This window comes from Ovis canadensis, chromosome 3, assembly GCF_042477335.2.
Source record: "Ovis canadensis isolate MfBH-ARS-UI-01 breed Bighorn chromosome 3, ARS-UI_OviCan_v2, whole genome shotgun sequence".
Classification (NCBI taxonomy): domain Eukaryota; kingdom Metazoa; phylum Chordata; class Mammalia; order Artiodactyla; family Bovidae; genus Ovis; species Ovis canadensis.
The window spans coordinates 196,963,353-196,989,435 of record NC_091247.1 but is presented as its reverse complement, the minus strand read 5'-3'; the positions used below and the strand labels follow the sequence as shown (position 1 = coordinate 196,989,435).

At 37.2% G+C, this 26,083-nt stretch overlaps 1 protein-coding gene across 18 annotated transcripts in view; it reads right to left on the bottom strand.

The window, feature by feature from the left end:
* The window catches only part of SOX5 (SRY-box transcription factor 5), a 1,143,569-nt gene that overhangs the window by 907,663 nt on the left and 209,823 nt on the right, over positions 1-26,083 (bottom strand). For 4 of the 18 annotated variants that reach the window (XM_069581232.1, XM_069581236.1, XM_069581243.1 and 1 more), the window contains exon 1: positions 18,124-18,308. The exons of 12 other annotated variants lie outside the window; for them this stretch is intronic. The gene's annotated coding sequence lies outside the window, so the exon portion shown is untranslated. Of the gene's footprint in view, positions 1-18,123; positions 18,343-26,083 lie in introns of those variants that run through there. 2 more of the 18 variants (XM_069581251.1, XM_069581250.1) reach the window with 2 other exon arrangements.

Below are 26,083 nucleotides of genomic sequence, written 5' to 3'. Positions count from 1 at the left end.
GAAACAAAAGCACCTGATTAATAATTTTTAAAAAATCAAACATCGAATCTTATTGGCTCTCTACTTTTATAATCACAATTAAAACAAAAATCTACTCAGAGATATATGTGTCAATTGTCTGTTCTCAGACCCCCTCCCTGCTCTATACCACAGGAGGTTAATCTCACATATAATATTTCTTCAGGCTCCATTGCTGGTTAATTTATTAATAAACCAGATTTGTCCAGTGAGAGGAACTGGAGGAATAAAGTAAGATGCGAGGAGAGAGAAACCTTCTCTTTGCTTCAGGAAGTATCTCTAACAATAGCTGCATTTCCTTGGGGGATCTAGTTCCCACAAGACCCTCTCTCTGAGGGGAGCTGCCACTGGACAACCTTGGCTCCTGAGTTCTGGTAATACTGTCTTCTCCCTTGGTTCCTCCATCTCGAAAGTTGGCAGCTGCTTCCTATTACTGAAAATCTCCCGTTTTAACTATATTAATTCACTTTCTTAAGTTTCCTCTATAGAACTATCTGACATGGACTCTGTTTTCCTGACTGGTGCCCAGCTGACACATAGACTACCCCAATTATTTTAAAACCAGGTCCTAAGCTACTACACCATACTGTTTGAAGGGTTGTTTTCAACTTAAAAAAAAAAAAATTTCCTTATCGAGGCATAGCTGATATATAGTGTTAGATAAGTTTCAGGTATATAACACAGTGATTCATAATTTTTCAACATTATATTCCATTTACGAATAATATAGGGCTTCACAGGTGGCTCAGCAGTAGAGTCTGCCTGCCTTTGCAGGAGACTCAGGTTCAGTCTCTGGGTGAGGAAGATCCCCTGGAGGAGGAAATGGCAACCCACTCCAGTATTCTTGCCTGGTGAATTCCATGGACAAAGGAGCCTGGAGGGCTACAGTCCACGGGGTCACAAAGAGTTGGGCATGACTGAGCAACTAAACAATATTAATAATTATTATAAAATATTGGCTATACATCTAAGGTTTGTTTTTAATTCATTGTGCCCAGAACTTGTTGGAGCTCTCAAATTCTAAACCTCAAACACTGTGATTAAGTTCTCATATCAGCCCATATACTTTGCTTGAGTCTGTTTTTTTCTTCTACTGACTATTTTTATTTATTTTTTCAGCTTTATGGAGGTATAATTTAAAAATAAAACTGTAAGATATTTGGAGTTTACAACGTGATGATTTGATATAGGTACACACTGCAAAAGGATTCCCCTCATCAAGTTAATTAACACATGCATCACCTCACCTATTTATTTATTTTTGGTGAGAACATTGAGGTTCTATTCTTTTAGCAAACTTTAATTATACAATAGAAAATTATTAACTGTAGTCACCATGTTATACCTAAGGCCTTCAGATCCTATTCATCTTATCATCTTAACATAACTTAAAGGCACTATTTCCTGGGTCTCTAGTTTTGATTCTCTTCTTTTCTCACTCTGTACAGTCACCCTTAGTGATATCAACCAAATTCTTTAATCACCAATTTCTAAAAAAACTACCCCTCCAACCTAGACTTCTACTGAAAACCAGACCTAAATATCTTTTTTTTTTAAACTGTATATCTTCAAACGAATGTCTTGCATGCCTCACAAATTTACTCTGTCTTCAACTGAACCAGTTATATCATCCAGTCAAACTTGTTTCTTTATTTGCTATTAAAATATTAATGTTCCTCATTACCAATATCAGATACTTCGACATAATCCTAGGACTTCCCCCTTTCCTTTGTAGCCAATTGGTCAGTAAGTCTCATAGATTATAGATCTGTAATATCTCTTATATATTTTCCCTATTATCTATTTCTCCTGCCACTGTCTTAATTTAGAAACTTCCTTCTTGTTTGGGCCACTTCAAGAGCCTCCTAACTGGCCTTTCTATCCTTTCATCCAGCCCCCCTCAATGCAAACAGATTGATCTATCTAAACTATGATTCTATCATTCAAACATTTTGTATTTATTTAAAGGATCCCCATTGCATTCAAAATAGAGCACTGAATGGTATATTACAAAGTTTCTTATCTAAGCAATATCAAATTTTCTAGATTCATTACTTCCCCATACCTACACTTCCCTCTATCCACATCAAACTCATCTCACCCCGTGTGTTTCCCTCATACCTGCTTAATATCATTTATGCTTGTGGTTTGAATGCCACCGTTTACAACTAGTAACACAATTGTTCTAGAAAGCAAGTTCAATAGTCATCTCCTTTCATTTCAAAAAGAAAATGTAGAGAAGAAAAAGGTAAACACATTATGGATCTAAAGTGTCAGGTGAAATGTGTCAGACCAGTGGCTTATAAAGTCCCCTGGATTGGGCTTGGCTTCCTACTCACCGTCTTTGTTTCCTACTCCCTGGGACAGGTCTGCCTGCATCAAATCTCTACTGGTTCTTCCCTCTACAATTTATTCCCCATCCCTTACAATCTTTGAATCAAGGTCATGGCAACATAAGGAAAAAAGATGCAGGATAAATCAGCCTGCTCCTTGGCTCTCCTTTCTTCCAACTCATGCCCTTTTCTATCTGAGCTGCAGTCCATTAAGGGAAGACAAAATGAGGACACAAAAGATATATATATCTTTTGAGCTAGAACTGAACTAGGGTATTATAATATGTCTTTGGCTATGCCTTTAATCTTCTCTGAGCATCACGTTTGGTGGATTCTATCTTATTCACAGTTATATCCCCAACACTAAGGATAATATAAGCATACAGCAGATACTTAATAAATATTGCCTAAAGAAATAGCTGAATGAATATTCCTGCCAAAAAAACAACCTGCTCTTGGTCACAGGTAAAAAGTTCGAGGGGCTGTTTTGAGGGTTAAGGATCCCTCAAAGAGAGAAATAGATCATGGAGAAAAGGAAATATTGGTGGGCACAGGGGAAGCACTATTGTGGGCAGGAAGACAACTGTATGTTATATACATTGTTATTAATACCTTGGCTATTATCGGCAAATCAGTTTTAGTATATTTTATAACTTTGGAGGACTAAACAATTTAGATGCTTGAGAATAAGTTGTCATGATCATCAAGCAGGACTCAGTGGCACCTTTAAAATCCCTTTATGTTCCTTATCCCTTCCACCCTCATTGCTCCTTGGACAGCTTGCAATTTGGTGTTTGAAATAAACAGAAACAATATAAGGGAGCAGATACAGCATCACCGAGGCTTACTGCTTCCTCGGAATAGCATGGGCCGAGTTTCCAAACTGGAGATGAGAGCAGATGGCGGGGCTAGTCGTAAAAACCCTGCCCACCACAAATGCAGGAGACATAAGAGATGTAGGTTCGATCCCTGGGTCGGGAAGATCCCCTGGAGAAGGGCATGGCAACCCATTCCCTAGTCTTGCCTGGAGAATCCCATGGACAGAGAAGCCTGGCTGGCTATGGTCCATAAGGTCACATAGAGTCAGACACAACTGAAGTGACTGAGCATGCATGCACGCACAACCACTGTGTCATACAGGTTAACATGATGACACAAAGTCAGAGAGACCTGCCTCTGTGAGCTGATGAAAGAGATGTATCATTTTTCAAACATTCAAATAACTCTATAGTTCTCATCAGGCTTCTGTGCTGCTCATCTTAAGTGGAATTGGCCTACTGAAAAGGATGTGCTTGGGTGGTCTTTTTTTAGAGCACACCAATGTGCTCAGAATAACAGAAATATTTTTGACAAAGGTCAAAAAGGCTTCAGGCGGAAACACAAAACAAAGGCTTGTACTTTAACAAGCCAAACTTGGGAGGATGTTGATTTTGTACCCAATCATACAGCATAGTATTGAAAGGTACTCTTATCAGCAAATGAAACCATCTGGGTCCCAGTTTTACTGTATAAAGAGGAAACCTAGGCTGCTTAGAAAGCCCGTCAAACTTGTACAAAAGAATGTGTACACATACCATATGGTAAGAGAGTCTTTTAATGACTCAAGATACTCCTATTTACTCAGTCTGATAACATGCTAATGGCCCAGTAAAGGCTCTTCTGTTTAAATGCACTGTGATTCTATATAGCCATGCTTCTCCAACTGGAGTGTCAGACTCCTGAGGGTGTGTGGAGCTGGGATGGAGTAAGAGAATACTATGAGTGAGATGGGCCATAACTTCCTGGAGTATCAGACTAGGAAAACAAAGTGAAATAATCTGAATAGAATACAAACAGTATTTTATTTTAGCATGAACACAGTTATATTGTAGGAAAGAATGCAACATTCACAGACAAGTTATAAATACTAAAAGTTCACAGAGCTTTCACTTTCTTTCCAACACTTCAGAGGACCAAATCCTCAGCACTTATATCTGATCACACAGACCCCAAGGCCCAGCTCAGTTTCTAAGTGCCAGAACCCCTCCAAGGACTCCAGCCACTAAACCCCTTTTCTCAGCTACTTTCCCTCTGCACAGCCAGCCAAAGAGTACTTCCCTGTTCTACTGTTTCATATTTCAATTGGATCTTCCAAACTATTAAAAATCTCATTGAGAACAGGATTATGGGCTTTACAACCCTTTACCTGTTATTGATTATATGAATTATTACCAGAAGTAGTTTCAATAATAAAACTATAATATTGGCACTCCAAATGAAAAAGTGCAAAATAAAAGTTTATAATTCTAAAAGAATTACTGATAACAATTATTGGACTTAACCACTTATTCTGTGACCTCAAAGTATTTTAAAATATTAAATATTTTCATCCTCATTATCTCTCTTGAAATACTTATTGTTAAATTGCATATGAATAATAAAATAATAAATATGAATGAATAAAGACATGAATAAAACTGCCGTGAAGGAGGATGTATAACCCTCAGGTTCTACCAGCTTGATATGGAATTTACTCACATTAGCTGCACACTTGTTCTGCTGCTCTTTAAGCCTACCTATTCCTTCTGTTCCAGTATTACACATTTAGTGTAAACAAGGCAGAGCAAAAAGGTACTCTTCTTATTTAGCTCCACAAATGACTCATATAGCCCTGTCTCAGTGTTTGGTCTAGATACAGTTACACTTCATCAACTTGAAGTTCCAGTGTACATCTCATCCCCTTATGCATCTATTTCTGCTTTTCTACAAAGTCATAGGTCCAGCCTCCCAGGTTCAGGACTCCCAGTCTCACAGGTTCAGGTCTCTCTACTGAAATGTGGAGGAATGAACATCATCAGTGAAACTGGCTTAATTTTCCCAGAATTTTCCACACTATTGATAATCTGAGACAAAATCAGATGAGAACTGGGTGAGAAAGGTCCGATGAGATCTTTTGGTGCTGCTTTGCCATTCTGAACTCTGAAGAATAGAGAATAATAATTCAAAGTAGGACTCATTTGAAAGAGAAAAGATATATATGATGTAGAATATAGTATAAATGCATCATTCTATTAAAGTAGATAAACATATTTTTAGGATTATGAACACTTTAACTAACGGCTTTTTCCATCAAAGAAAATTAATGTATAAGGGGTATTTAACAATAGAACGTGTTTTAATTTTAGCAACTTCTGCTTCCCTTAAGAAAATGTATTTAAATGATGACAGATACCATTTTGATAAACTTTTAAATTCTGTATGTTAACACTTCTAGGATGTGACTACAGTATTAAACTATTTGTCATGAATTGACACTGCTAATCGCAGTGCTAGACAATTTTCAGCAAAGTTAGCAAAAATAATTGCTTAAACTAGGGCCCCTGGAGTTTCTCAAATCCCCGTGGTGGGGACTGATGAACTGATCTAGCCGCAGAAAACTCCCAGAGACACTTGGAAGCAGTTTCAAGTATAAAATGTATGCACTGTTTTATGTAAGGGTTCACTAGTATTTACCGAGGTAGACAGGTACAAAGGGAAATTCTCTCAGGTTGCAGTCGTTCCAGAAATAATACAGCTGATAAATAAAGATGAAATCTCACCAAATTAATACACTACTTCTGATTTTTTTTTTAATTGTGCAATAAGAGATCCTTGTCTCATGACATTAATTTTGTTGTTGTTGTTCAGTTGCTAAGCCATGTACAACTCTTTGTGACCTCATGGACCGCTATGTGCCAAGCTTCCCTGTCCTTCAATATATCTGGGAGTTTCCTCAAACTCATATCTATTGAGTTGGTGATGCTAATGACACTAATAGGTATGCCAATTAATATTTTTGAAACGAAATGAGTACTCTAAAGTTTGTGATAGGGACTTCCCTGGTGCTCCAGTGGTTAAGACTTTGAGCTCCCAATGCAGGGGGCCCGGGTTCCATCTCTGGTCAGGGAATCCACATGCCACAACTTAGAGTTCGCATGGCACAACTAAAGATTCCACATGCTGCAGTGAAGAACATTGAGGATTCTGCGTGCCACAACTAAGACCCAGTACAGCCAAATAAATACATAAAGTTTGTGATCTCCTTTCAAATGAAGCTAAAGCATAACAATAATAAAGCAGTCCAAAATCTTTCCATGTCCACTGGTTCTTCTATGATCAGCCCCAAGTATATCATCTGCTACAGTGTTGCCGTCATATTGACTTCCTTTTCATTCAACACAGCTCTTCTTCAGCCCAGGGATTTATATGTGCAAATCCCTCTGCCTGCAGAGCTCTCTCCACGGCTTTGGGCAGGACTGGCTCCAATGCATTGTTCACATCTCAGGCATGTCTTTGTTGAACAACTTAGCGATTAAGGTCCTTGCCTGGGCCCAGGTCTTCTTTGTCATAATTCCTCCATAATTTCTTCCATAATTTCCTCCATAATTTCTTCTTTTTAATGGTTATTGTAGTGAAGTACATACCTAACAAAATTCAGCACTTTAACCATTTTTCAGATGGCAGCTCAGCAGTGTTAGATATGTTCACAATATTGTACCTGTCATCTCCAGAATCCTTTGCATTATGCAGAACTAAAACTCTATGCCCATTAAACAAGTTCCCTCCCCTCTGCGCCCTAGTTCCTGGCAACTACCATTCTACTTTCTGTCTCTATGTTTTTAACTACCCTAAGTATCTCACATAAGTGAAATTCTGTAGTGTCTGTCTTTTGGTTAATGATTTATTTCACTTCACATAATGGCCTCAAGAATCATCCATGTTGTGGCATATGTGAAAACTTCCTTCCTTTACAAAGCTGATAATAATTCATTATATTACATATGCCAGGTCTTGTTTATCTATTAATCTATACTTGAGTTGCTTCCATCTCTTGGCTGTTGTGCTTAATACTATTATAAACATGGGTGTATAATTATCTCTATGAGATCTCACTTTCACTTCTTTTGGATATATAGAAGAGCTGACTCATTGGAAAAGACCCTGATGCTGGGAAAGGTTGAGGGCAGGAGGAGAAGGGGACGATAGAGGATGAGATGGTTGGATGGCATCACCGACTCAGTGGACATGGGTTTGGGTAGACTCTGGCAGTTGTTGATGGACAGGGAGGCCTGGCATGCTGCAGCTCATAGGGTTGCAAAGAGTCAGACATGACTAAGAGACTGAAATGAACTGATGATAAATCATATGTTTAATTTTTGAGAAACTGCCATTCCATTTTTCATAGCAAATATACCATTTTACATTCCCACAAACATTCCAATTTCTCTACAGCTTCGCTGACACATTATTTTCTGGTTTTTTTCTTTTTTTAATAGTAGTCTTCTTAATGAATGTGAAGTGACTCCAAACTTCCTTTCTAGTATATATCTACTTTTTAAAATTTATTCATGTTTTACATTTCTTACTGAGACAGTTTTTGAGATATAATTGCCAAAGAAGATTAAGATGTTGATCTAAAAGATGTGATAGATTCTTTCTGAAATGTTTCTGGTATAGTCTATCATTAAAATAGAAAGCAGAGTCGATTAAAACTGAATACTCTGTTCAGTGAGCAGTAGCTTTGAATGCAGAGCTGAAATGGTTCTCAATTATTTTTTCTGCAGAAGCCTTAGAATTTAGTTCAGTCAAATCTGGAGAGGGGTCTATTCTTTCATTCACTTACTCAGACAACCTTTAGTTAACTACTTAACCCTAATTTCCTCATGCAAAAATGGAAATAAAAGAACTCACTTATGGAGTTGGGCTATATATTTGTGTGAATATTAAATGCCCATATCTGGGACATGGAAGGCATTCAAGAAACCATAGATATTATTTTTTATTATACAACTGATTATCCCCTACATTGTTCAATTAGAAGATCCTTGCACAGAGTCATGAAATTTAAACACTACTTATTATATCTTCTATAGGGTATGAACTAAATGAAATCTAAAAATTTATAAACTTGCTCATTAAGTCATGATTTCCTGCTTTATAATCTGTATCTCTATTCTTGTTTTAATTACCATTGTATGCCCAAGTCAAGCAAAAGATTTACCACATAAAAGACATACCACCTAAGAGTTAATATCCCTGGCAGTGGTCCTAAGTATGCCCCTGGCTAGGATTCCACAAATTGTCCACATTTCTGAGCTGGGTTCTGTGTGGGAATATTCCAGCAACTCCTAGAAAAAAAGTTAAGAGATTGAGAGACATCTTGAAGTCTTTCTGTCTAAGAAGTAGTCCCAGATCATTAGCAGTTTATGGAGAAGCACTGAGTAAGAGTGGCCTTTTGGTAACTAGGTTGAAAGAGCTGCTTAATTTCTTTCCACTATACTTAGAGTATCATTTTTATTGTTATTAAAAATTGCTAATGTCAACTGAATGAACATGTTACCCAGTTCAAAGCAGCCTAAACTGCTGAGGTAAGAAATTATAATGATTAGTTATTAGAGGGAAAACCATTACATGAATGCAATGGGGAGTTATAGAGCAACAAGTAGATAATTTCTGTCTAACTACTGGGTAATTAATGCAGTAAGAAAATAACATGTACATATTGGGAATGAAGAATTATAGATTATTTGCACTTATTTTCTTTCTGTGGCAATTAAATTAACTATCTTTGATTTCTCACCTGTTACCATGGTTATTTTCGGTGATTTGGGTCATTAATGTCTTGAATATAACAGTTACATTAAAATTACAGCTCTTTCAACTTTGCAAAAAGATTCTGAAGCTACTGTGAAAGAGAAAGCTGTTTGGCTTACGGAAAAAGAGCTGCCTGTTGAATGAAACTGTTTAATCATCGTAAAGCTAAGAAGTCCCACCCTTTGTTCCTTCGTGATTTTCCCTAGTAGCATCACTGAGATTGTGTTCACCTAGGACTGCAATGAATTGGCAGGTGTTCTTGGGACAGTAAATTCTCACTATGCCTACTTATGTTGTTAATACTTCCTCTCAATAATTAGGATAAGTTCTCTCCACCTCACTCTCAAAAACTTTGGAAAAACTAATATATATTAATTACATGATGAAAAACATATACTGAAGCAAAATCAGCCCTTAATTCTCTAAAAATAAATGTGAAAAACAGACTGAGATCTGGTGGAGCCATAATAACTAGTTCCTGTTCAGGACGTGGAACATTGCCGTGAGCTTTCTCTTTAGAACAAATATCCCAGTATTGATGGCTTGGTGCTGACTAGATGTGAGGGAAAACCCTAAAAAAAAAAAATCAAGGCTCTACTTTACTGATTTTAGTCATATGTTCGAGAGTCCTCCTTCACCCACGTCTGGCTGCGCCCTTCACCCCTGGGCTTAGTGGATGTCTCATTCACCCAGGGGTGAGGGGTGCAGCCAGAGGTGGGTGACGGAGAACTCTTGAACATATGAGGGACATGGCAGGGACTCCACTTTCTCCAATCACATTTTATAGAGAACATGTTACCCTTGAAAAGCAGACAATAATAAATACCCTGCCTTAACTGAACTCCAGGTCTTAAATCTTCTCCAACAGCTGTCCTCCAATAACCTGGGTGGACAGGTTATATGTGCCAAGACAGGAACCTGACAGTCTGATTCACCACATCAAATCAGAGATTCGTGTACCTTCTGTGGAGCTTTACTTGAATAAACAGAGGAGCCCAGAAAATGGAGTCTTCATTTTCAGTAAAGAAACTGGAGGGGCTTCTTCTCTGCCCATATTTCTTGCACTATGCTATGCACAATTTAAGACCTCAGGTCAAGAATGCAGCAACACCTAAAGCAACTGCTTTTACACTCCTCTTTGACCTCATGCATGCTAAGTCACTTTAGTCATGTCTGACTCTTGACCCTATGGACTGCAGTCTGACAGGCTCCTCTGTACATGGGATTCTCCAGGCAAGAATTCTGGAGTGGGTTTCCATGCCCTCCTCCAGCGTACCTTCCCGACTGAGGGACTGAATCAGAATCTCTTATGCTTCCTGCATTGGTATGTGGATTTTTTACCACTAGTATCCTCTTTGATCTCAGGAGAGTAGAGAAAAGGGTTGAAGCCAGGCCTTGAGATATTGCTGGAACAGAGAGTGAGATATGGTGGAAGGCTGATAGATTATCATGCTTTGCTGTGGAAAGGAACATTGTAAGAAAAATGATCATGCTCTACATATACCTACAGAACTGGAAAGCGTGTATATGGGAAGAGGGTAAGTGCTTTTGCGTAAGTGAACGGTTTTCTCCTGCGGATTTACTTATTGTTTTACACAACAAATATTTCTTAAGAACCTACTACGTGCTACACACTGTTCAGCAAGTTGGGAAATCAGCGGTGAACAAAATAGTCAAGGTCCTTACTCTTATAGTCTACAGTCTCACAGATTAAAATAAAATTAGCCAAACCATTGTATTAATATCAATTATAAACTGTAAAGATGTTCTGGGAAAACATTTAGGATACCCACACTTAGGATATCCAAAGTAAGTGAATTATTCTATACAAGCATATAACAGAATGATCATATCTGGAACATCAGAAAATACACTCCTCAGCAAGCATCATTTTATGCTGATCTGAAAAATATGAGTCAGAAATGAAGGGCTTCATAAACAGATAGAAAAGGAAGCTCAATGACCCAAAGATGAGAAGGGAGAGCACCATGGGTATGAAAATGAAGGATGGCCGTTCTGTTGAAAGTGCAGAAAGTAAGGAAGAGAAGGATAGAATAGATCATACAGCGCCTTGCAGGCCAGTGTAAAATTGTGGTCTTTATCCTAAGCACAATAGAAAGCCATTGATAGGTCTGTACTAGGGAAGACTTACAACTGTATTTGCATTTTTAATCTCTTTGCAGGTACCCAGTACCAACTAGAACACAAGGTGGCAAGAATTGTGAAGGAAGATTCTCAACTGGCAGGTTATGGCAGAACCAGGAAAGATGGCATCTTGGCCCAGGATGGATGGTGGTGGACATATTAATAAAAAGAAGCTGATGGATGAACAATTAGGCATAAAATTAACCTAGGATATCCAAAGTAAGAAAGAGGGTGACTCTTGGTTTCTGCCTAACACAAGAAGATGTGGATGGTGTCATTTGTTAAGATGAGGAGCATCAATGAAGAATCAAGTTTGGGTGAATGAAGGAGAGTTCAGTCTTGCATTTGAAGGTCTAAAGGACACAGGGGATTTTTTTTTTCATTTTCATGTTTGATATCATGAAAAGAAAGATCTAATCAAAAACTCATAAATCAAACTCTGACTTTGTCTTACTGTTTGCTTGCGAGTATGTGTGCTTATTCACTCAGTTGTGTCCGACTCTTTGCAACAGCATAGATTGTAGCCCACCAGGCTCCTCTGCCCATGGGGTTTTTCAGGCAAGAATCCTGAAGTGCGTTGCCATTTCTTCTTCCAGTGATCTTCCCAACCCAGGTATTGAACCTGTGTCTCCTGGAGCTCCTACATTGCAGGCAGATTCTTTACTGCTGAACCACTGAGGAAAAGTATTGTTTGCTTACTTTTATTAACTTTAAAAATAAAAACTAATAACTCTATGTCTGTTATTTTAATTTGGTTTTTAAGCTTAAAAATTTTTAAAGCTTCATTCATGTAATGAAGTTACAGGACTTTTAAGCTGGAAAAGACCATATATTAATAAACGGTATCAGTCGAAAAACATGGTCCCTCAAAGCTTGCAATTTACTCAGTGAGTGAATGATAATGTTAGAAAGCAGCCAGAAGTCTAGTGAGAACCAAAGAAGCTTTCTTCCTCTGACAGGGACAGTGTGGCTACTAGGCTGGCTGACAGCCCACATCACCAGGGAGGTGGGCGCTGGGAGCAGGGGAAGAATCTTATATACACGCATGCTTGTCCCCCACTCTTGAGCTTTTCCAGTCAACCTGGAGTGACCCAGGGGTCTGTACTTTTAAATGCCTTCCAAGTGACTTGATGATTGACCAGATTCAGTACCCCGTAAATACACCAGATATCCCATACCAGCTCTCCCTGGGGCTTCTCAGGTGGCGCTAGTGATAAAGAACTCACCTGCCAATGCAGGAGACACAAGAGACACCAGTTCAATCTCTGAGTCACGAAGATCCCCTGGAGGAGGGCATGGCAACTCACTCCATTGTTCTTGCCAGGAAAATCCCATGAACAGAGGAACCGGACGGGCTATAGTTCATGGGGTCACGAATGAAGCAACTTAGCACACATGCACACACCAGCTTTCCTTAGGCCATTTTATAAGATTTTTAAATCGATATTTAAAAAACCAATTGCTTTTTTCCCCTAAGTAAATGCTTCCAGTTTAGTAAGGCAACTAAAAGTGTTCATTATGAAAAGTATTCATCACTGGAGTGAACTCCGAGATTTTAAATTCATTTTGAGGTACATGTGAATGATAAGAAGCTTCTTCGTTTCTGTGGAAAATAAATTATTCCCAGTACAAAAAAATGATCCAATATAAATATCTCCCTTTTATAAAATAATAATCCCTTGGCTGTATTAAGATTCTTCTAGAAGCTTAAAATAGTTCAATACTCCTAAGAGTAAATGTCTAACTTTGGTATTTTACTTTAAGTGTGTGTTTGTTTTCTTAATAAAAATATAGTAGGTCCAAATCAGGTCCAATTTATTCTTTGAGGATTATAAAACACTCAAAAGTATAAAAAAGGGATATTTTATAGGCAAGAATGAACATTCATGAATACCAGATTTTATAAACAATACAAATGATAGTAACTTGGAAAACAGCAAAATTCAACAATGACATCCAGTATAACAGAAAACAATCCCTTAGGTATTGATAATCATCCTAGACTTTGGTGAAAGGAGTCATAAAAATCAAAGTTAAGTGAAGCAGCTACACAGGACTTGGAGAATCGCATGAAAAGGGCGTGGGGACAGTAGGCAGGGACTGGCGCACCTGGCTTCAGTAGAGAGACGAATACGGCGAGCTATTCTCGGCTGACTGACCATTACGCCGCAGCAACATGCAAATGCTTTCCTGGTTTCTTTCTCTTCAGATTCCATAGTACCTTTGTTTCTCTCTGTTCCTCCTCCTCCCTCTCTCTCTCCTTCTCTCTTGGTGGCCATTAACTATACTGACAGTTTGACAGGCTGAAATAAGGAAATAAAACACTTAAACGTTGTTTCCTGATGTATGCATTCATCTCTCCTGCCAAACACAGATATTGAGGAGATACTTCACTCCTCCTGTCAGCTTACTAAATTACACCCCAGCTTGCAGGTCTCTCAATCTCAGTGAAGCTCCCTTCCTTCCAGAAGAATATGCAAGAGCTTCCGTCTTTTTGCCGGAATCTTTTCCCTTATCATTTTTAATAGTGAATTTTCTTAAGCTATGGGTTGGATCTCTGTAAGGGGCTGATTATCTTCCTACTTTTTAAAAGCTGTCAGGGTTCAGATTTATTTTTTACAGTGCTTTCACTTATGCAAGGGCAAATGAATCCTGAACCTGGTTAAAGGTTTCTTTCTCAGAACCAACCAAGAGTTTCAACTTTTTAAAACTAGATACTCATTAACCTAACACTGATTTAACACTAATTCTCTTGCCAGGTCCAGTGATAGAAATAAGGTTGATCAGGTTTCTGACATCCCCAATACATTCCCGACCACAAATAATAGAAGTTTCTGCCATTATTATTTGCATGTGGTAACTAGATTTTTCTGTTTGGCACACTTTGAAAACCTTACAAATTAATAATTAACTTCTTCCAGAGGTGGCTGTTGTAGATTAAATTTTGAGAGAATAGTAGCTAAGTGGGAGGCATTAAAGGAGAGAAAATGACTTTCAATTGGTTATTCACCTCTTTTTCATCACCATTAACATGAAGAAGTTTCAAGGTGAAATATTTCAGAATTTGAAACAAAAAGAATAACAGAAGTCAAGCTCTAAGACTTTTTCTTTGCTTCATTCTTTTAACTGCATTTATCCAGTACCTACTCTATACAGTGCTCAAGTATATATTCTCTGAAAGATGCTGAGAACAATCCACATCTCCTGTCTAGTTCCTAAGATACTTGCAGTCTAGAAGAGATGCCACACATGTAAGTAAGTAGAACACAGGTGGAAACTATTTCCAAGTGGAGCTAGAAATAAAATGTGATGGAAATTCAAAGAATGAAGAAAGCAACCCTACCCCCACCACCCACACTGAGAAATTCACAACACAGTCTCCCTAAAAGATCAAAAAATTTCCTCTACAAGACTTACATATTTTACTGTAATTCCTTGTGTTTTCATTGCTGTTGTTATGTATGTTGTTTGTTAGGCCATAAAATCTGTGAGGCCTTGTGCTTTGTCTAGTCTGTTCAGGAATGTATTTTCAAGAACCCAGTAGGCTGCATGTAATGTGTTCCCAATGAATATCTGTCGAATGGGTAAGTGAATCATCCTGTGATAATAAGTAGTGAATGAATCTGAATCTTCTGAGGAAGACTTTCTGAATTTCTGATTGATATTAATTCCCTATCTTATTGAAGATCACCAATAAGACAGAAGACTTGCGTAAAGTTGCTGGACACTCCAGTGATCACAGATGCCATATTTAATTAGCACCATTGCCAAAACAACCATGACAAATGACAATTTTTGTAGAGCAGAGGGTTTCCTTTTACTTACAAGGCCCCTCTTTTAGAAGATTAATCACAGAGGTGAGTCAATCTCTCTGCAGTGGTTCTTTCTCCTCTTTGCTTCATATTTTTCCCAAGAAATAATACTTTCAAAAATAGCCTTGCACCATCTTCCAAGAATTGTAATCCAGTTATTGCTAGTATAAATTATCCATAGAAGTAAAAGGTTACTATAGTAAAGATTATAAAAATGTAAAGATAAGTCACTCAGAAAATCCACTTGCAGAAGAGCTTCACCAGATGAGATTAAATTCGTTTATAATAAACTATTCGGTATCCAAATCATTTTGCTTTATCAAAAGTTACCTGAAATATTAGCTACTATTCATTAAGCATTTATTTACAAGCACAACACATGGTGCCACATGAATATTTCTTCACTTAAGCCCCACAATTACCTTATAAAAGAGAAATTTTATCCCCACATCACAGATAAAGAAATTGAGGCACTGAAAGATTACTCTGAAAGTTGAGGAGTCCAAGTCCACCCTGCTCTGAAACTCCAAATCATTTATATTCTTTGCTCAACACTCGTTATATAATGCAGTGATTGTGCTTATTTTGGCTTAAAACTCACAAATATTTTTCAAGAAAATTCTTCTCAGTAGTGGTCATACCTTAGCTCTTTTGAGTTAGTACCACATGCAAAATTCAAACTTAGTTACCTGGCTTGAAAAAATACACAAATTATAGCATTTGCTATCTCATGAAAAAGTCTTAAATGTCTGATTCAAAAATGCCATTGTGATTATAAGGTGGCGAATTATGCATGAGGCTGGAGGTGGAGGGGAAGCACTGAGAACTGGGTCTTGCATGGGTTTCATGGGTAAGTTAGGACATATGCAATAGGATTTTTGGACTAATTTCTCCTACCTGTCTCTTGTCTTGTTTTCTCCCACTGTTTTCTCCAATGTCTTGGCAACATATTAATATATTACCCTTTAAAATGTTGGAAAGAGTACTTTGGGGAAAATTACTCTTCTTGTTCTTCCTTAACCATACATCTGGGGTGAGATATGAATAATTCTGATCCCCAAAATTGCACTCTTTCTATTATAATATATTGCCTTCCAGTAATTTCTTCTGGTTTTAAGAGTCAAAGGAAATTCTGGTTTTGCCATACTTCAAAACCCTTTTCTAAATTTAATTCATATATTTGATCAACGGATTTAAAAAAGGCTAAAATTTTTGTCCTCAATCTCTAAAACACCAAAATGATTCTATGCATATCCTACCCTTGACCAAAAAAGACAACTGAAAGGCATTGAAACAAAAGGACTATCTCTTTTCACCATACTTACATCTTTCCTCAATTTTATTTTAAAAATATTTACTCATAATAACACTAGATCTTTATATCGTATAATATGAAAAACAAAAGTAGGAGAGTGAAAAATGGAGAGAACTAGTAGAATTGCAGGGACAAAAAAAGAAGGAAGAGAAAAAAAGAAGAAAGAGGATGTTGAAAAAATAAGAGGAGAAAGACAGATTCTTTTTGTTTTGTCCACATCTTTTGGTAAAGTTAGAGGTTTGCTTTAAAATAAAATTTTCTTTCAATGCTCAATGATATTTTATTTCTAGGTAACTTCCTTCTGAAATAGGTTAATTACAGAGGCAATTAGTCTAGCACACACAGGATGTCACTATTCCCTTATATAAATAGAATTGGCACACATGTTTCAGGCAGAGAAAAATATCTGTAAAGACCAGATTTCAAAATGTAATAGAATTTTGTGCTATTTTGCCAGTTTGGGTTAAATTTCCCTATTGTCATCATCCTTATTTATTCAACAGCCTTTATGTTTTATTATCATCATAGAAGCTCTCTATGTAACTAGGAAGGTCTACTCAAATCATAAAGAAAAAAATCCAAAATGAAAAAGTATTATGACATAAAGTAACTGAACAGGAATAAGTAAGGTCTTATTAGCAAGGCAAATATAGATAGGAAAGAGGGAGCTGGAACTGAAAAAGCTAATTCTATATTAGTTTAAACAAATGTTCTAACCTATGCAGTCTCCTAGGTTTTTTGTACAATGACTTTATTTTACATATTCAGACTTTGGAAATTAGTAACTAGCATCCTTCTGACAACCAAAGGCATGGCACAAGAGTTTTTCTAAAAGCTGAATATATGTAGCGCTGGGTATCATGATCCAGTCCGGGGACACACATGGAATTCACAGGAAAAGTTGTTAAATCATTAATAATGGCATCCATTTTAGCCTGAGACTCCTAACTACTGATTATTGCTTGCCTATTTATCAAAACCAAAATGATAAAGTGCTCTTCAAAGGAATAAATTGCCATATCTAGTACTAAATACATATTCATAGAGGGCACTTTGTCCTTCTTGATGGTGGCTACCCAGGATGACAAAACTGCAAGACACTGATGACATGCTAACATCTATGGTTCATTAGCTCCCCGTTTACGGCAGTAACAGTGAAAGCAAGGTCTTTGGGGCAGATCCTCATATTAATCAATACATTCCTCTCTCTTCTATGACCATAAAGTATTATCCTCGGTTTGAGCAGCTGTCTCAAATAAGGTTTGCCATGGATCACAGCAGTGTCTGAGAGAGATACACAGTGACCATGAGTACAAGGAAAAACACTCAAATTTTATTTCCTAATAATGATGGTCACCTTGCATTCATCTCATGCACAAAGCAGTGCATACTGCCTACAAATAAATCTAGCAGAGTGTGTGCTTCAGCCATGGGGCTACTCCACCTGGGTTTAAAAATTGGCGCCACCTCTTCCAAGCTGTTGAGTCATAGTAAGTTACTCAATTTCTCTCAATTCCCTCAGCTGAAAAATGAGTATACGAGTACCTACTTCATGAGGTACTTAGGAAGCTTAAATTAGATACTACATGCAAAGATCAAGAACAAAATCTGGCAGAATGAAAAGTCCTCAGTAAATGATAGTTATTATAACATTCTGTAACTTATAAAAAGTGATGGAGTTTTTCTGACTTTACATCTGTGTGTGTGTATTTAAGTCAGGAAAGCTTGCATTTAAATTTAAGCTCCTGTAAGAAAATGCAGACTTTCCATTGGTGGTGAAAGTCTACAGGATAAGTTACCTGAGGTTTATGAAGCCTTCTATTAGCAATAGCATCATCCCCGAGGCTAGTCTGTACAGCAGTCTCTTTGGGGTTTCAATCTGGCTTACCTGAGTGTACTGCAGCAGCATGGCAGACAGGCTTTCTTCTACAATGAGTCCAAGACTACTGCTGATGACGTAGCGATGGGCAGGGGATGAAGTGATCTCCCTTCCAGAAGGTGAACGGTGGCACTGAGAACTTCTTAAAAGAACTTTTTTTTGGTAAAAGACCATTGGCTTTACTGCTTCTGTCTGACCTTTCTGCCCTATTTCCCCAGGGAGTTTGCTAGTGGGTGGGTAAGAGTAAGTCAGCTTTGCAGCTAAGCCAGCTAGGCAAATAAGTTGTTTTGACTATAGTGCCTACAAATATAGAGATACATGCATAGGCATATTCTTCCCATGCATGCACCAGGATAGCTCCAGAAAGTATGATAATTCAAAGTATATTACAGAGATTAGAGAGAAACATATTAGGACGTTTCCTTCTCCGTAACAATGAAATAAATCATGTTTGTTATTACAAGTCACACACACCCACACATACACAGTGGTTTCAAGTCTCAAAATCTTTTCACTTGGGGATTACCTGATAAGACTGAGTCCTTTCGGGCAAGAGAGGAACCTCTAGGTTTTAAAATTACTGCTCTTGAATCAATATTTTCAGCTACTGTAACAGGCTGATTTGGACTGACTTTACGGGTAACCAGATCAATTGTGTAGACATTAATACTTACGAGGGCATGTAGAAAGGAAATCAGCCAAAACAGCCTATGAAATGGACTATAAAATTACTGTCAGAATGGACATTATCAACACAATAGAATTCTTCACAGCCCAGTTCTTCTTTACACAAATGAGGGCATAGAACAATTCAGATCGGCTCTGATGCCAGGACTGTGTGATCAGGTAGCGTTAATAACCAGGAGTAGCAGAAAATTGCCGTGGATCTGGCTGGTCAGTTATGTGAGTGTTACTCTTTCCTTCTAACTCAGCATTTTAGATGACTTTGGTATTCAGCAATTAGTCGGACCTAATATGACCAATTATTCTGAGACATTTTTCAAATTCTTTAGGATCTCAGAAAATCACAGAAAGTTATCACAGTGAAAAAATAAGGACTATTAATATAACAGCATTATACACATAATAAAATGTCTTGCTCCACCAGTAAAACCAGATGATTTGCAAAACTCCATTCCTCACATAAATGCGTCCAACTTTGTGCAACCCTATGGACTGTAGCCATCCAGGCTCCTCTGTCCATGGAATTCTCCAGGCAAGAATACTAGAGTGGGTTGCCATGCCCTTCTCCAGGAGATCTTCCCAAGCCAGGGATCAAATTGATGTATCTTATGTCTCCTGCACTGGCAGGCAGGTTCTTTACTACTTAGCACCACCACATCATATAAATATATTATTACAAAGGTATACACATACAAATAGTTTCTATTCTATTCTTACCTTTATCTTTACCTAACATTATCTAAATATTGAAAAATTTACCTGTGAAATGATGTCTATCTAAATTTTCTCAGTTAGTTTTGCTAATTCTTTTCTGCTATTTGCTCTGCTCTTTCTTTCCCCTTCTCCATCTCACTTGTTTCTTGATTTTACTGGGCAAAAATTAGTGATAATTTAGCCTCCTTTTTTGCTACATACAGTTTCACTTTCCCCTCTCACTCCTTCTTTTTTCTGCCATCACCCCTGGAAGATAGCCATAAGCCACGCTGGAGAGATGCCAGGGTGTCCTGATCTTGCACAGTTTGAGTGCCTCCGTGTATATCTCAGCGAGGCTTACCTAAGTCACCACTTACAATATTGAGTAGAAAGTGCAGGTTGGAATAGTCAGCATTTATAAGTCAGCTGGTTACATGATACAAAAATATATAGCCAACTTCAGAATTTATAGCAATAACATTTATGTATCGTGTTACTCCTAGAACAATCCAATTTATAAAGTGCCTATTGTGTATACATAAGGAACAATCATAAATCATTTACATTAAACAGTGTCAACTAGCAAAACATGACTTTCCCCCTAAATTCTGCACACTGAGATTAATGAGGTTTTTGAAAGGAAGCACACTAAAAAAAAAAAGAAAGAAAGAAAGAAAAAAAACCCCAACCAACTCTGATTCATCTTAGGCAGATAACATATCCATATAAAGGAGCAGGTGTCTGTATTATGATTTAGAAGACCTATGGAACATCTCTGGAAAATATTAACCTTCTCTGAAGTAGAGAGCCGTCCATGAACTGAGCTAGAAATGTGGCAAGAAACCAAGTCCGTCATCAACCTCAAGCTTTCTTTTATTTCCTTCTCAGTAAAGAATGGAATTACAAAAAAAAAAAAAAACAACAGAGAACAGTTTAGGCCCTATTTGACCAGTTGTCTGACATGTTTTCATCTACAGGCATTTTGAGAAAACCTGAGAAAGAGCATGTAGACTACTGCTTTGTCTCTTTCACTCCTAGTTGGAGAAAAATTCCTATCAGTGACGAAAGCAATCAAGAGTCCTAAAGTGAAAAGCAAATATGTATGCAGATTTTTCTCCCTCTGTTCACTCCCTGGCTTATCCCATTCAGACAAGCAGTCTACAGAAGTCTATACTTTAGGGTCTTGAATTAAAACCCATTCCTTCTCTCTAAAAAGCCCTTCAAATAAATAATATGGAATGTTTTGACTGTTCACATCTATAAACATATTTAATCTTACCTGAAACTTCATACTTACACAACTGAATTGGACATTATATAAGAAAAACACAATTTGAGTTTCTCTTGCAGGAATTTGCTTTTCTATCTTCTGTCTTTTGAAAGGATTACAGGAGTTATATTTTCTTCCTGCCTTAACTCACAACCTTAAAAACACCTATTGATTTGTTTTAGCCAAAATGGAAGAGTAACATTTTTATTAAATGTAAAAATGTTTATTTCTTTAGAAAAAAATTCATTTCTCCAAATCTATTAATGACTAATTTCCATATATTAAAATAAAAACTGAATCTGAAAAAGAGACAAATGTATAGCCAGAAAATCTATAAACTAGTTTTCATTGAATGAACTACCTGCTGTTTCCTGTTCACAGATAATTGACATTGTGTAGATAGGTTGTAATCTAGAAAGCAAAGCAAAACAAAAACCATACATGGAGAGAGAGTGGTAACTGATCTACAAGCTTCTGAATTGAAATAAGAACTGATGGTAAACTGAGGTTTCCAAGAGAAGGGTTTCAAAAATAACATGCTAATCTGGAAAGGCAGATACACTATGGCCTTTGTAGAAAGATTCTGAAAACTGGGCACCCTCCCAAACAGCTGTATTTCACTAGTATTAATTGGTAGGGGAAAATATAATGCATTTCTTCACGACTGAGAGTATTAAACTTAACAAGGAGCAGTGACAACTCACTTCAGTCATAAGCAGATTTCAGTTAAAAAGCATCCATTCATGAGGAAGGGTGTTCAAACTTCAGAGGGTTTTGCTTGTGTAAAGAGACAAAAGGGAAGACAGAGAACTTTTCTTCAGTTAACATGTTTATTCTCTAAAATTATCTGGTGATCTCGGAATTCTTTCCTATTTTTGATTCACTTGAGAAGAAAAACTCTTGTGCTCAGTGAAGCAATTTTAAAATCCCAGGCTAACCCCTTCTTCTTGTCAATACACTGAGAAAACTATGTAAAAATAAAGCATAATTATGTCTCCCATCTGGGTGGCTGCCACTGTAGTTCTCTGCATTCTAACAAGTTGTTTTCTTCCCAATATTAATGAAAAGTAGACAATGATTATGTAAGCATTTTTGAAGTACTGGTGCATCCTATGATTGACCTACCTATATTTTCCACCATTCCTCTCTAGATTTTTCTAATAAAATAAATTTTAAGGAAATAACTGACACTTCAACAAGATGTTCTTAAAAATATGACTAGAAAGAAAAGAAATCAGCAACTCAAAAAGGATTTGAGGTCAATTATCAAAAAAAATTTTTTTTTTCTTTACAAATTACTTTCATAGACCTGGTTAACATTTTTCAACTGAACTGCCTATACTGAAAGGATTTAGGATACATGTAAACAAAGACTCCCAAAACAATAAAAATTGTTGATTCAACACTGAAAATGTTCCTTTTTCTCTAATGGAAACCTAACATTCCCAGTAGGGAGTTCTTAACTTGAGTAAAAGATTTTTCCTCTTCTCCTTAAACAAAATAATAGCGAAAGAAATAGCTTCAGGCTGATCTACTACATTCTCACTTTAGCTAATAAGAAAATATAACTTCTTTTCTACTTTTAACTTGATAACATCATTTAAACAAGTGGCTAAGGATGAGAAACGCTGGGCTGAAAGAAGCACAAGATGGAGTCAAGATTGCCGGGAGAAATATCAATAACCTCAGATATGCAGATGACACCACCCTTATGGCAGAAAGTGAAGAGGAACTAGAAAGCCTCTTGATGAAAGTGAAAGAGGAGAGTGAAAAAGTTGGCTTTAAGCTCAACATTCAGAAAACAAAGATCATGGCATCCGGTCCCATCACTTCATGGGAAATAGATGGGGAAACAGTGCAAACAGTGTCAGACTTTATTTTGGGGGCTCCAAAATCACTGCAGATGGTGACTGCAGCCATGAAATTAAAAGATGCTTACTCCTTGGAAGGAAAGTTATGACCAATCTAGATAGCATATTCAAAAGCAGAGACATTACTTTGCCGACTAAGGTCCGTCTAGTCAAGACTATGGTTTTTCCAGTGGTCATGTATGGATGTGAGAGTTAGACTATGAAGAAGGCTGAGTGCCGAAGAACTGATGCTTTTGAACTGTGGTGTTGGAGAAGACTCTTGAGAGTCCCTTGGACTGCAAGGAGATCTAACCAGTCCATTCTAAAGGAGATCAGTCCTGCGTGTTCTTTGGAAGGACTGATGTTAAAGCTGTAACTCCAATACTTTGGCCACCTCATGAGAAGAGTTGACTCACTGGAAAAGACTCTGATGCTGGGAGGGATTGGGGGCAGGAGGAGAAGGGGACGACAGAGGATGAGATGGCTGGATGGCATCACTGACTCCATGGACTTGAGTTTGAGTGAACTCCGGGAGTTGGTGATGGACAGGGAGGCCTGGCGTGCTGCGATGCATGGGGTCGCAAAGAGTTGGACACGACTGAGCAACTGAACTGAACTGAGTATACACAAAATGAGTAAATTTTGTTCCTTTATTCAGGACATGCCAGAAACGACAAATTTTCCTATAAGGCTATGGATATCAGTGTTGGGTTTTGAGGGGTACTTTGGTTCTAGAAGGTATTGATTCAATGTCATTTTCAGAATTTCTTAACCTGGAGTCTATATATTGCTTTTAAATCTATAGGTTTTTCGAATTATATGTAAAATTTCATGTAATTATATGAATTATATGTAAAATATACACACCATTGTGATTTTTCCTACAGCCAATCCTTTTTGACTACCTAGCACCCTCTTTCTGTGAACAGGACTCCATTCTCCTCTGTAATTCAACCTTACTGTCTAATTCATGGAAAATGATGAAGTTGACTCTATCTCCTCCTCCAAGAGAGATGCTGTTGTTGTTTAGAGGGTAAATCGTTTCTGACTCTGTAACCCCATGGACTGTAACCCATCAGGCTCCTCTGTCCATGGGATTCTCCCAACAAGAATACTGGAGTGGTTGTCATTTCCTTCTCCAGGGGATCTTCCCAATCCAGGGATCGAACCCACAGCTCCTGCATTGGCAGGCAGATTCTTTACCCCTGAGCCACCAGGGAAGCCCAACAGAGACGCACAGGATTATTCTGTGATCTAACCAACGCAAATTAGTACAAACAGATTTTGATAGGTCTTCTGGGAAAGAGTCTCTCTTTTTCCTGTTCAATCTGAAGCCTGGGAGGATGTTATAGCTGCAGCTATGCTGCTGCCACCATCCTGCTACCAAATGAAGCCAGAGACTGGGGTTGCATGAGTGGAAGCTCAGAGACAGAGGGCAAATGAGTCTTGTTTACAGTATTTGAATCCAGAAGTTAGTTCTGTGCCTATATTTTCTTTCATTTTTCTAGGAAATACAATAATTTATTTTTTAACTATGAAAGTATGATAACATATCTATAAATAGATTTTCTATACTTTAATAAATAACACATACACATGCACATTCATACCATCTTACTCCACATATTATTAGCATAGCTGACTTCTTCAACTTAAATGTTACTGGCCTTCTCTGACCTTTTCAACCTAAGGTAAATTCCCCTCTCTGTGTTCTTCATTCTGTTCATCCTACCTGTCATTAACCTCATTACCTATTTTCATATACCATTTATGTGCCATATACTAGTTCTAATTTTGGTACACAGGAATTCGGTCAGTTTTCCAGTCCTTTTCAGTCAAAGCTTGCACAGTGCAAGATTACTTTTTAGGAGCTAGAGACAGGGAGAGAAAAAAAAGAGAGACAGAGAGAGACAGACAGAATGAGAGAGACAGACAGACAGACAGTGAGGGAACAAGGGGAACAAGATTTTAAGAACTGAAGATTCAAGTAGAGAGCCATGTAGTAAGTTTCATCATTGATGGAACAAATCAAAATTCTGATTACATACATACAAGAAAATACATTTAAGCAAATATCTATAGCATAGATCAGGAGGAAAAGATTTTCACGCATTTTGATCTCCATTTCAACCAAACTTAGCTGACATAATTATGGAGCCCCTCAAAGTAACCGCTGGGGTTTAGCAGCACTTACCACTTCCTCTGAACTGGCTCTATAAATGCCAAGAGTGAGTATTTTAGATTAAATGAATAGATTAATAAACATCTTTGGAATATCCATTATTAAGGTTGATTTATGTTCTGTTGCCAGCAGTAATTCAAGAAAATGCCATGCTATTCAAAAAATACTGCACGTCATTCTCACTACTTTGCCAATGTTATGACACCATGCAAGTGTGACAATATCTATATTCTTTCACTGAACTAAGTATACACAAAAGCTGATAGATATTAAACCACTTTGAGTTTGCATGGGCATCAGCACAGGAGCCACTCATATTTATAACTCTGATAAATGGCCTTTCATTTGTAAATTTATAGTGTATCCATAATTTCTTAAGGGAACCAAGAGGTTCATTCAAAAAATTGCCACAACATTTATCTATCTAAAGATGATAGATATGGTTTATGAAATTAAATGCTTTTAAAAATTAAAATGATATTGCTAAGAAAAAGGACATGTTCTTTCCTGGTTTGCTCACATTTTTAGATGATCACAACTGCACTCTCAGCAGTTACACTATTTAATCTAAATAGAATATTAATATATTTATTAAATATGCCCAAATATATTGTTGTTAGGGTTGTGAGGCATCAGTATGAACTATTGGGCATCAAGTTCACTTAAATTTATTATTTTATTTTCTAATGCCATTCCTCTGCAGTAAGCTTATGAAATATATAAAGTATCACTAGAATATAATATTTCTTATTTATATTTAGTACTAATTACTAATTACTGTATTTAGTTTTTCAAGACTACTCCCAGCAAACTTCATGGCTTATTGTAAGCACAGACTATTAAAACTATAACAAATAAAATTACTTAAATAAAATGTATATTTGCCAAAACATCAATGTTAACTAAATAAGGAGTCCTATTTTTAATCCCAATATACACTTTGTTCAGTTGGAGAAATCAATGAAGGAGAAGATGAAAGATAACAATTAGCACTAAAGTAACCAATAAAAAAACAGAGTAGTCAAGGTTCTAAGTGCAAAAAGGCAATGTACCTCGTTACCACTGGTGATTCATTTGTCATTCATTTACTACCATGAGTAGGCAACACACACAAATCTTGGTGCTTTGGTTTTCTCTAGAGTCACTTGCTTCTTTTTAATCTATCCTATTATTATAGAATCTACCAGAGTGAACCTTAATTATTTGATTTGTTTATATGAACAGTAATCTCCAAATTGCAACTTTCTTGAGCATTAGCTCACCCACTGCAAAAAAAATGTTTCAAATGCT